This window comes from Empidonax traillii, unplaced genomic scaffold (assembly GCF_003031625.1).
Source record: "Empidonax traillii isolate 1590-97213 ecotype Southwest subspecies unplaced genomic scaffold, ASM303162v1 scaffold380:size670999, whole genome shotgun sequence".
In the NCBI taxonomy this organism is placed as follows: domain Eukaryota; kingdom Metazoa; phylum Chordata; class Aves; order Passeriformes; family Tyrannidae; genus Empidonax; species Empidonax traillii.
In genome coordinates, this window is record NW_020955573.1 from 442123 (window position 1) to 454112 (window position 11990).

Here is an 11990-nt window from a genome sequence, read left to right on the forward strand (position 1 = left end):
GCACTGGGATTAATGTTCAACCCGAAGTTAGTAAACAAGTAGATTAGATTTTAGCAAAGTTGGGAGCCTAAGTGTGGGGTGAAATTCGACATGATAAAGCTGGAGAGAGAAAGGACCCAGAGGAAATAGCAAGTGTTCAAAGATAAATGAATGTATGCCCGAGGGTTACGTGGGCCACCTCCCAGTAATTGCACAGGGAACCTTCAAGTTGGTTTTGCTGTTTTTTTTCCCCATAAAGCCAGTGTGAAGGAACATCAAAATGTAAAGTAATCAACAGTGGAAGAAAAGGCAGCCACGAGTTATAAAACATCAAATACAGAGCAGGGTTGGAACAACTGCATAATGAAGTTGAGAGCATAAAAAGTGATAAGAAAAAGCAAAGGCACCGAATGAAAAGAAACTTTACAGAGAGGTAAAATAAAATTAGAACAGTTTTCAGGTACAGTACAGAAACAAGAGGCTGGAAAAGCAGCCCAGGTATCTGCCAGAGTCAGGGCAAGGTGTTATCCAGAGGAGAGACAGCGTTAAAAGCCTAAAATATTGATTTATGATTTGGAAAGCAACTAAAATTTAAGCCATCTCACAAAAGATGACATAGAAGAAATAAGTCCCACTGAGTTTTCTGTACTGCTGGTGATCAGTGTCCTCAGGAACCTTCCAGCACAGTGGTGGCTCCTGGGCAAACTCTGCAGCTCAGCTGGCAGGAAAACACAACCCTCTGCCAGGAGGTCCCCCAACCTCAGCGAGCTCAGGCAGCCACCACCATCCATCAGATACACACAGCCCTGCCAGAATCCACACCTCCCGTGGTGAGTCCTCCCCTCCAAGTCCTAACCTGAAACATGTCTCAGAGCAACAGGCTGCAGAAAGGGCACAAGAAATGTTGGGAGCTTTGGCAGAAAGAAGCTGGAATGAGGCTGCCTTGGCAATTCTCAACCTCAGCTAGAAGGAACAGAGTTTGCATTTCACTCTCAAGTCACCAAGTTCCTCCCTGGTGGAAGACTTCCCAATTCGTGGGCTAGTGCACGTGACCTCACAGGTCAGGTGGTGTTTCCTGTGTCCCAGGGGACTCCATGCATGGAATTAGGTGCTCTACAGACTGTGGCCATATTTTGGTCCTTGGGCCTTCCCAAGGCAGAGCTCTTCACTCCCAACGCCCAGGTGGAGCTGCCCAAGGACACACACAAACTAAAACACAAGGAACTCGTGCTACCACTCCACATCAAAGGAAACCTGAGCTGCACCCCAGTCATACTGGTATTGGAGGTGTCTTATTGTGTTTTCTGTTGATAACAGCTGAACAGCCTTTGCTGAACAGTATTTTCAGCATTAGAGCTTGAAGGACACATTCTCCCTGAATTTAAGATGCTGTTTCAACCTCTCCTTCCTGTAACCTCTTCCACTGAAGTAAGACTTTACACCGAAATAGGCTCACAAGAAGCAGTGACTGCGTCATGGGGACTAAAACATCAACAACTGACGTTCAGAAGCCAACCAGGAACCAAAAGTTTCAGCCAGGCTCCCTCCACAGAGCAACCTTTCTGCCCACCAGAAACAAGAAGTAGTGGTTTTATGTTTTCTCAGGTAATTGAAGTAGAACCAGGAGATAGGAAGCAGAAAGAGAAGAGGTAGATTTCATGGGGTCACAATGGTCTGAGTTGGAAGGGATCTTAAAGATCAACCAGTTCCATGCCCTGCCATGGTCAGGGACACCTTTCACTAGACCAGTTTGCTCCAAGCCCCGTCCAACATGACCTTGAACACTTCCAGGGTACTTTAGTCATTGAGAACAAGTGTGGGGTTGCATTTTACGTGTCAGAGGATCCCAGAGGCTTCACATATGATTCAAATGACCAGGAAGGCAATTCTCTGAATATCCCCAGCCCTTTCTCTCCACAGGTTACCCAATGCCAGGCATTATTTGCAGGGAGGGGTGCTGAGCTAATTCCAGGAGTTATTCCCAAGTGCATTGCCTGCTCCATGGTTCTGCCAACAGGACAGAGCAGGACACCAAACTCATCAGAACTGGTGTTTATCAAGTTGTCTCTGTTGTACTTTGAGTCTGAAAGCCTTTCAAAAAATTAAACACCCTTGTTTCGGTATCTGGGCTTACAAGTATTTCCATGACTAAGGAGAACCACGAGGCAGTTGCAGATATTTTGTGCCATGTGAACGTTTCTTTGAAGCTGTAAAAAAACCAGCAGCTTTTACCTCACGTGATTTTCTTAAAAAAAAAAAAAAAAAAAAAAAAAAAAAAAAAAAAAAAAAAAAAAAAAAAAAAAAAAAAAAAAAAAAAAAAAAGTATGAAGCTACCTGGTCCAAGAGCTCTGCATCTCCCTTTCTGCTGCCACTAGAGGGAGAAACCTATTCCTGGGATCTCATGGCTTCCAGGCTGTTTTTTTTGGAATAGAATCAGAATTATTTCCGTTAGATGGGAAAACGTTTGTCCCCGTGCGATAAGCACGGGGAACACAAATAGAGAGCCTCTAAAAATGAAGTGGGATAAACATTTCCTCCCCCCACCCTCAAACAAACTCCAATTACAATCCTCAAACCTTGTGAATTTAAACACTGCTGCAATTGTTCTGCTTTGCTGGTAACACAAATCCTTCCACTGTGTTTACTCCCGTTGCATCCAGGGCAGAGGAGGTCAAACAGGAAGAAAGGAGAATACTGGGTTTCTATCAATATAGGAACAAAGGATGTTTTCTAGTGGCGTAAACTAATTCTGATGGAAAACCCATAAAATTTCCTATTAGCTGTAAGGAACAGTGGAAATCCATTGTGGACTGAAAAAACTTCCTAAAGTAGCATTCAAGTAAACCAAAAATCCTAGAATACTGGTTTGGCACTCCCCCTCATCCTAATTCAGCTTAAAGAATCACATATTGTTGAGCAATTCTTATGTCACTATATTTTAAGCATTTGAACTAATATTGATTGGGTTTGATAAGTGTTTATAGCAGTGACAAGGTCATTCCCCTGGTTTAGAAAATGTCAATGCAAAACATTCTCGAATGTGGGTGCAAACAACTTTACCAGTGAAATTCACCCTCCCAAAGTATGAAATGTCTCAGCCTCAGACACGCTGGGGAACCCCCAAAATGTGCTTTCAAACACAGGCTGCTGGTGGCCAACAATGAGCAGGCAGACCTGGCTTCAGGACATGAACATGACAGTCTGGGAGGAAGAAAAAGCCATTTTCCCAGACAATGAGGCAGTTTGCAGGCTCAAGGCTTGACCATGTTCTTTCTGGGATACTCATTGTCCTTGTTCTCTCCAAAAAAAGAGCAGCAACACTGATCCTTAAGGTCTCCAAGAATGAATCATTGCAGGTCTTGGGTTTAACTAAACTGCAAGTGCCACCACCACCATACTCCTGGAGAAAAACTTACCCAAACCAATCCTTCCTGTCCTTTAAAGGGCCTCAGGACTGGCTAAACCCACACAAACAGGAAAATGTTTTCATGGTTCACCTGTCACAGCTTCCTAGTGCAGTGGCCAAGGCTATCCCTCCTACATCCACAGTGTTTTATCCTAAATATTTATAAGTGTCATGCCTATGGTTTTGACTGAAAGGCCTTTGTGAGCTGGTCCTGTAGCCTAGAACCAGTTAACTTGGATGTTGTTCCTCACCAACACACTCAGCCAAGCTAAACTAGGAGAGCTGGTTATTCCCACTGTTCTTCCAATTCTCTCACAATTAATAGTAAAATAAATCAGAGTGAGAGGAGCAAAACAATGGAAGGCTCTCAGCTCAGTGCAGGGGCTGACACTGGGGCTTGGGGGGAAGCACATCCTCTCCCACACCTGGGGAGCCAAAGCATCAAGTACAAGCAGCTTTTCTTTTCCTGGTGCTTTCCTTGATGTTTTCTCAGAGCAGCTGCAATCCCTCCCTCACTGAAGGGGAGGTCACTTCAGCACTGTTTCTCCAAGAGAGGCTGGGATATAAAAACAGGTGTTAAAAGTTCAAACTCCTCACCCACCCCACCTCCAGCATTTTGTTGTTGTCGTTGTGAGAGGGGCAGGGTTTGGGATTTAAGAACTGCAGCTATATTTGCTTGCTCCAAGTGATTTTCTTCTCCTGTGATGATTTCATAGCTGAAAGCTCAAGCCAGCATTCCAGATTTTCCGCCCTTTGCTGTGCATGTGTCTATGTACCCGCACACTTATATATAAAATAGAAAACATTCCCCAGTAAGTTTTCCCTTCTGAGAGGATTTTCAGCAGCCTTCCAGAGTAACAGCATATGCAATATGTGTGTCACTCAAACATTTCCTTTCACTGCAAAGTTTGTGTCAAAATCTGTTCTGGAACAACTCCACAACGTGCACTTCATATAACCCTGAATTACAGGTTAGGCTGCATTTTAAGTATGAAATATTAAGTGAGATCATAATATCTAAATCACTCCACTGTCACTGCACCACTAACCCAGGTTGGCAGAGCTCAAGCCCGATGATGTCACCATTTCTACCTTGCTGCAGTTGCCAGAAGAGCCCAGTTTGCATAAATTAGCTTTGATCGATGCAAAGTGTTAACATTTTTTATTTTTACCTTGGAGCGCACTTGGAATTATTGGTTCCTTTTCAGTGGTTTAAAAATGCACGTGGGCAAGTTTAGTGTCAGGTTAAAATACATCTGCAGTGACAGCCACGGGAGAATGGTCAGTGTGCTGGAAACTGGAGGCACTGGGACAGCAAACACCCCTGGCCATCAGCAACACCTTGAGAGTGTCCAAAAAGCTCCATCCAATTTGCAGGTTGGAAAGACTTTCAAAGCCAGCCCTGAATAACAAGGACAGCTGTAGGATGGATTTCACCATCCCTCCACACATTAAAACCCATCCCACTTTGCATCAACTCCCACTGAAATAAATAACTCAAGAACCACACAACATAAATAACAGCAGAATGGTTTTGGGGGAAAAAACCATCTCTCCATCTTCTAAAAATAGCTTCCTTTTGGCTACGCTGCTCCTTCGTGTCTTTCCTTGAGAAAGCAGGGATGAACAGAATACTGATTGGGATTCACTGGCAGGGGCTGCCTCGGGAGCATTGTTAAGAGGCACATTTCTCCCACAGCCTCCCAATTTTCAAAAGGAGAGGGTATTTTCCATCTCCTTTTTCTTAAGGTTGGAGCTGTGACTACAAATTCCCTGCTCCTCTTCATCGACTTGGCTCCCAAATCTTTCTCTACCCAAGATGTGTCTCTGCTCAGTGCCTCTTGGGTTGGGAGGCTGGACAAGCTTCTGAGTTCCCATGGAAAACCCAGCACAGCCCCAACACTCGCTCTGGTCTTGCTGAGAACTTCCAACGGGATCTACAGACACACGTGGAATGGAAGCTGCATCTAAAGGGTCTTCCACAGCCCTTCACTGGGTCATCTCTTATCTCTGTCTCACCAGTTCTTTCATTTATAAGTGCAGTGGTTAAATCCTGACCAGGGTTAAGCTGAGGAACACCCAAGCCTTCCCCCCCTCCATTTCCAAATCTGCATGGATCAAGTCAAACTTTCCTCGCATCCTCAAGGCTGAAGTCAGGCATGATCACACTGAGTTCACACAAATCATAGAATTAGGGAATGGTTTGAGCTGGGCAGGAACACCTTCCACTATCCCAGGCTGCTCCAAGTTCAGTCCAACCTGGCCTTGGACACTCCCAGGGATGGGGCCTCCCCACCCTCAAAATAAGCTCCCCTCCACTGCTCCAACAGCTTTCCATGGTTTGCCCCAAAGCAGAAGAGATTGGAAAATAATTTTTCATTTTTCTCTTTTTTAATATGTACCTGATTTCAAAGGCATTTGAAGGAGACAACACCACCCTCTCCCTCCATGGGCTGAAGCCATGCAGAGCTGTGATGCTGCTGGGACTTCACCCAGGTTTGCTTTTCAATCCAACCCCATGAGCTCCTCTGCAGGAAGACCTTGGGCAACCAAAATGCCTTATTGTCCCACACTGCCAGGATTTTTAAATTCCCTGAATCACACTGAAATGGAGGGGAAAATGTCTGTGCTGCTGGAGCTGTACAGGCTGAAGGCAGTGACAGGAGTCAAACACTGCACTGAGCACACACTTACAGCCAAACAAATGGAGAAAAGGTCAAATCAAAGACTATCCCCATTCGAGGTTTATTTCAGGACCCCTTCTAACACTACTAGGGGAGCCACAACCCTTTCAGAAACAAGCTGTTCCTGCTATTGCTGGCTTTGGACAAAAAGCACACTGCTGCTAACCTCTTACATAAAGTGAGCACACAAACAGCTGAAACACTGACCCCACATGGCCTTTTCCCTGGGATTTGTGGGTTTGCACAAAGAGGCCAACATTTTACATGCAGCCCTTGATGGAGCCTGGAATTGTGCAGAAACACTGCTTGGAGTGCACACTCTTAACCCAGCTGTTTGTGTACGATGTTCCTCCTCTCTGATGCCAAACACTGGGGGTCTCTGGGTTATTTTCTATTTTTATTTGTTTTTTTTTTTTTTTTAAAGCTGCTTGGTCATGCACAACTTTGAATCCCTGTGTACACCTTCACTGCCACTAATATTGCAATATAATGCAAGCCTGCAGTCAGGGATGATTCTCTTTGTTAGGGTCTATCCTTTCTTTCTCAGCTGAGCACTCTGAGCTCACTAGATACGAGCTCCAAAATTATTAAACACTTCTTGGCTGTGATTTCTCTGTGCAGGCATAGATATATATCAGGTTTATTTTATGAGTGGGAGATATTTAGCAAGAGCAGTTGCCTCAGTCTGCGCTTTGAGTAAACAATTCTCTTCATCCTTGCTTGCAAATTGATTGATTTAAGACTTTTGTCAATTGGCAACAGAAATAAAACATCCATAAGGAAGTGCTACTTGCTTTTGAATGGAGGAAAACCTCAGGCATGAGGTGAAGCAGCAGTTTTCCATTCAGGCAGAGGATGCACTGACTTACACTGGGATTTGCTGGGCAGGGTATCCAGCTCTGCCTCCATGAGATCCATGAAAACCACTCGAACACCACAGGAAAAGCTGGAGCAGGGCATTCAAGGCCCACCCACCCCCTGCTACCAACATATGGATGTTTAAATCACCCCCAAGGAACCAAGTCTTGCACCTCTGAGGACGAGAAAGTGCAAGTGATCCAACAGCCCAGGCGGTGTCTGTGCACAGGGGAAGGATGAGCCACTACAATACTCGAATTCAACAGCAACAAAACAGCATTGAGGCACCACAGGCAGCACAAAAATCCCCATTGTACAGTGGGGTTCCAGCCATTCCAGCCCTGAGCTGCTACAAACTCCAGTCTGTCCCACTCCCTACTCCTCAGCTGGGCTAAATCCAACTTTCGCGTTCCTGTTTTAATTCAAAGACATATTAATTGTTGTGAAGGCACAAAGTATTACCTGGAATAACACTTGAAATGCAAATTAAGGGCTGTGTAAAATTATTGCAGCACAAGAGGACCGTGGTTTATTAGCAGCAGATTTGCAAGGTTAATTTTCAATTATGTATTTCTTATTAGTTTTCTAGCTGTCTTGCTATTATTAAATTTAAAGAGGAAGATACTTCCAGTGTGTCCAGCTTCTGTGGCATTATTACTGATAATTATTCCTATTTTCCAATTTGTGTTACTCTCATGTCTTGCAAAATTTGTAATTAATGAGCAAATAATTACAGCAGCACTTACTAGAGCTGCTTTGGTTAAAGCTGTGTCAGCTTTTGTATTAGGATCCCCATTTTTCAAGGGTTTATAACTCAAGCATAAAAATTCACTCTGGGCAGAGCCTTGTCATAAAAGCTGTCTGCTGAGCATGATTTTTTGGTTTTAAATGTTTGTAAGTAGCATTATCTCTTTTCATTTTCCTTTTTTTTAAAGTTATGGACATTTTAAAACATCTTAAAGCTTCCAGGAGCATTAAGTTTACAGCGCTGCCTTCTTCTGTGCTCCAACATCTCCGAAATAAAGACATTTTATTTTAAGGTGAAGGCATTCACCTTTACAAATATGAAACAAGACGCCTCAGCATCTCCACAGAGCAGAACAGGGTTTTTTTTTTTAATGCCTGGTGGTCATTAGCTTTACAAAAATAGCACAGAAGAGAGCTTGACATTCAGGGATGTTTGTGCTGCTCCCACCCAGCTGAGCATTCATGCACTGCCCCAATTAAGGCACACGAGTGGTCCTTAGGAGTCAACAAGGCCTGGCCAGGCTCTCTGGGATGCACAAACATTCCCTGCCCCGATTCAGCACAACAAAGGCTCGCTTTTGACTCAAGTTTGAGGCTGTCCCTGCTCCGGGGAAAGCTGAGCATCAAGGGGATCAGTTCTCCAGGCTGAGGACCTGGAGGGCTTAAACAGCTCAGCACCTTCTCAGTGAAGGGCTCAGCATCACACGGGGTCCTGTCTGGTGCCAGCATAAAGTTTAGCACAAAACTGGTGCTTCTTTTGCTGTCTGGAAGAGGAAACCCAAAGGGGAAAGGCAGCAGATCCCAAATCACCGGGTGATTGTGGCTGGTGCCACAAAATAACACTGGAGTGATTGTTCTAGAACAAACTTGTTGCAAAATTCAGGCTCGGCTGCAGAGCTCAACACAGCTGACTCCTCTAAACATCCAGAAAAAACACCGGCCACATCCCATCCTCACTGCATCCCTTCTCCTGCAAAAAACCTTGGAGCAGCCACACAGCCACTGTCAGAATCCTAAAGGTTACAAGAGACCTCCAAGACCATCAGGTCACTCTTGGAACTGTTTGACCTTAACATTGAGCTTAATTAAAGCAAGACCACTGTAACTCAGCAAACAGAAAATAACAAGAAGTCAGCAGGGCTGTGCATATCAGTTTTTCTCACCTTAACTTTGAAGAGTGGGGTGGATTAAGGCACTTCCAGCAGCAAACCAACAGCAAAAATTCCCACCAAAACTCCAGTTTTACAGGGAAACACAGTCAGAGATGAGATAAAACCAGAGAATGATGAAGCCTACCTGTATCAGCCACAGTCAGTCACAGAAAAGGAAGGCTGATCCTCTTCAAAGTTCAGGCAACTTGTTCCTTAAGACTCCGCCTGAGGAAAGGAGCTTCTTGCCTCCCTGCACCTTTTATTTACCTTTCTTTGACTACCATCACCTGAGGTTTTCCACACCCTCATTTGGTCTAATTATCTCCACCTGTTTGAGTTCATTGCTAATGAGGGGAACCCATTTTTAAATCTATTTTCAGCCCCAAGCCAAGGCACTGGCACCTTTAACCACAGGGACTGAGGGGACACCAGTGTCCCTTCTCCATGGTGCCACCCATATTTTGTAAACCCAAGTATCATCAGCAAACCCACCAAACATTTGCAAACCAGGAACACTGATATCTTTATTTTTGCACATATGCAGCCAACTGTGGTTGATGTTGCATAAACAATATAGCAAATATAATAAACCCTTGCCATAGAACCCGACTGCTCCTCCTCATTTTGGGGGCCTGCTTATCCTTCAGGTGAAATATTTTCTCTTATGTGAGTTCGCCCAGTTAAGATTAGTTGGCAAAATGGGCTCAGAGGAACCTACATGTGCTGATATTCCCTGGTTTCTGATGGCTTCCCAGTTTGGCTGTAACCATGGTGCTGCTGGATTTCTCATGGCTACATGGCACAACGTGTATCTCATTATTCCTGGCAGCTTTGGATAGCTTTTATGTAGCTGCAAAAATAATTTACATTTCTCGAGCATCTGAAATAAAGATAAAATAGAACTATGACACCGAGAGCTGGAGGTTTGATGCAAATTTATTTATAAATATAAATCACATTTAGCATACAAAATCACACAAATGTCTTCTACAAATTGCTCATATCATAAAGAAATTATTTCTTTCTTTTTTTAAGGATAATGCCTGAACATATTATCTATATATTAGTGCTGTGAATGGAAACTCAGAAGAAAATCCAGAGTGAAATTTGGGTACCCTGGGCTGCTGATGAGATCAGTTATATGACAAAGAATTTTTTCATTCCTGTATCGCTGACTTGAAATTGCTCCACCTCACCTCCATCAGCTGCTCCCAGCCTGGGATGAAATCCCAGCCCCTCTGAAGTCACTTGGGTGCCAAGGGATGTCCAGGAATCACAGTGACATCACAAATCCATCTCACAGTGCTCCTGTGTCCACATCACACACCCCCCAAAAACCTGGGCCAGAGGTTCTGTTATTCAAGTACTCCAGAATTGAATCCCTGGAAAAGCCCAGCTACTTTTATCTAATTCTTATAATCCAAAATATCATAAATCCAGGGGGTTTCACTGTTTTTTTGGGATTCAGAATGGTATAAAGTGTATTTTTGTGGGATACAGATGATGGGGCTTTCCTGGCTATAAAGCTACTCTGAGCCAATAATCTAACTAACAGTAGTCCTTTGGATTTCAAAACAAGCACAGATTTTAAATACAAATAAGACTTCATCAAATCACTTTAACAAATTTTGATAATTTCTCTCTGCTCTAATTTCAGGTTTTTCCTTTCAGTCCCTTCTGGGGCTTGGCTATTTTAATATTGGCTCCTCCAACACAAGATCTCTGCTCTGGGAAAAAACTCAGTGGTTGTTTTCTGGGCTTTCCAATAAATAATCCATATGAGGTCTCAGTTTTGATGAACAACTTTAGCATAACATGTCTTCTATGTGATGGGAGTGACGTCCAAACCATCTCAGAGGTCTCCAAGCTGCCCATCCTTCTGCCACATGGAATTCTCCACTGAACAATCCTATTCCCATTGCACTTTATCCCCTCAAAAAGGGGGAGAACCATTTCCTAAGGGAAAAAAATAAGGTGGAAAAATATTACCTGCCAAAACCCTCCTCTTTTTTCAATTCTCCTCCCACATTGAGGTTAAATGCAACTCTGAAATCAAAAGTAACAGAGAAAATGACTTTTCCTTCAGTCAGAGCAGTTCCACAGGGTATTTGTTCCCCTGAGCCTCTGCAATTCACACCATTAAATCACAGAATCATTAAGGTGGGAAAGACCTCCAAGATCATCAAATCCAACCTTCAGCTGAATGTCCACTAAACCCTGTCCCCCACATTTCTGAGCCTCTGCTCATTATTTTACCTGTAAAAGCATCCAGCTGCATTTTGCCAAGTCATTTTTGTTATAATTCCACCTTCTGAGAAACTGCAGAGGGAAGAAACTCCAGGATTACAATTAAAGAATTCATAAAATGATCCTCTGGAATTTACCAGGTTAGAAACTTTCTGTCAGTGTTTTTAACCATCTCACAAAATCCCTTAAAAACCCCATAATTTTTGGTTCAGTGTCATGAATAACCTATATAACTCAAGCAAAGTGGAAATTCTGGTGGATGAACACTGAGAACATGTTTCTATTTTTATACATTTAGTTTATCAGAAAGACAGGATATTTTTCTAGCCAAGTGTTTATTCATCAACATACTCAGAAGGTGCCACGGTGTTGTGGGCAGAAAAAAGTCGCTTTCCCTGAAATCACATTGATTTGGGCGTTTGGAGGGCACAAACATCTACTCCAAAGAGCAGGAGAGTGATGGCTGTGGATGCTCAGCTTTGCATCCTGGCTGGGACTCGAGCAACCCCATCCATCAGAGCACTGGAACGATGGAGAAATTAAAAAGAAAAAGGAAGAAAGGAAGGTGAACAAATGACAGAAGTCCTAATTAAGGAGAGCCAAGTTAACTAGAGACTGGTTTAACAAATGTAGAATAGTTCTACACCTCAGGAGGGAATTGTGCTGCTACAGCCTCAGGCAGGGCCTGAGCATTTCAGTGCTCCAGTCCCACGGCAGACAATTGGATTTAAGCTCCTGTTTAAGGACAAGGCTGAGCTGGGATGGTTTGCAAGATCTCTATAAAAGCACAACCTTCCATTCTCCCAAACCATATGGGTTTGACTTCCCATATGGAGTGACAAAATAAAAATATAGGCTAAAAATAGCTCTCAAAAAATGCACTGGCTGAAGGCTGTTTCCTGTGCCACAATTTGATTA